Source organism: Penaeus monodon, chromosome 19 (assembly GCF_015228065.2).
Source record: "Penaeus monodon isolate SGIC_2016 chromosome 19, NSTDA_Pmon_1, whole genome shotgun sequence".
Lineage (NCBI taxonomy): Eukaryota > Metazoa > Arthropoda > Malacostraca > Decapoda > Penaeidae > Penaeus > Penaeus monodon.
In genome coordinates this window covers 15622493-15623660 of record NC_051404.1, presented here as the reverse complement: position 1 = coordinate 15623660, position 1168 = coordinate 15622493, and positions in this window count along the sequence as shown.

Here is a 1168-nt window from a genome sequence, read left to right as displayed (position 1 = left end):
CTTTAAAACATACATTTGGTAAATATGACAGGAATCTGTTTAGAGTGTATCTTCTTAAATGCGTCACAAACATTTTGTGATTAAGTGATATTACGAAAAACTTCGAAATTTGAAAAGACCAAGTTAATGCTGTAATATAGTAACATTTCCGTTTCATAGACTCTGTGAAGAAAAATTGATTGGTTTGTTCGCTTACATTGAGTGTGTAACCGCGCTTTCTACAATTCATTGATTTTCAAATCAATAATCTAACTGGATACACAGTGTAAAGTAAACGCAATCATTAATGGTTGAAAAAAATCAATAACTCCAAAGTCTATTTGACTATGTGTGATTATCTTTATATGTCTGTGGCTCGGCAAATTAGTCTATGACTCCCCACAAAAAATGTCTTTGGCAGTTTTTGTCCAAGACGCTGCAATGCAATATTCCACAAATCTGAAGATAATTCTGCATCGAATATGATAGAAAAATCTTAGAAGACTCTCCTGATTTATTATCAAATGTTAATGTAGTCTTTTTTTATTTTCTATTCACATACGCAAGGACTGTCTTTAATATCTTATGCAAATTTTCTTCTGTTGAAAATGTTCGCTTGATTTTAAGAAGCTCGAGGCTTGACATATAACTTATGGGCCGCTCTACTTTTATTGCCGTTATTATAAATATAACTTTATGAATAAACAGATTTGCCATATAACACTCTTTCGGTATTAATATTACAAAGGTATACAAAGTGTCTGTTACGCATTACCGAGTGTGTATCGCTTTTCTAACATTCGACAAATCCGAATTCAACATTCGGTAGCCTTCGCGATACCCCCGTGTCAAGCTAAGATTATTTTTAATTGTCATTTATGAAAAAAAAAAAAATATTAATAAAACTTATATGACCCATTGTCTATATGCCGACAGTTCTACTGCATAAGATTTTCATTCGCTTGTTCGTACATGATGCCTGTATGAGTCTACATCCACATATTAATCAACCTGATCGATTGTACGACCAATCAAATGAAGAGTAGGATATGGACATTCAACCGAAGCTCTTAGAAATTTCACATTACCATTCATGTAAACATAGTCACGTGTTCTTCTATTGGGAAGTTCAAAGTGGTTGTGATAATCTTATATTCAGACTTTTTAGTTATATATCTAACACACACAC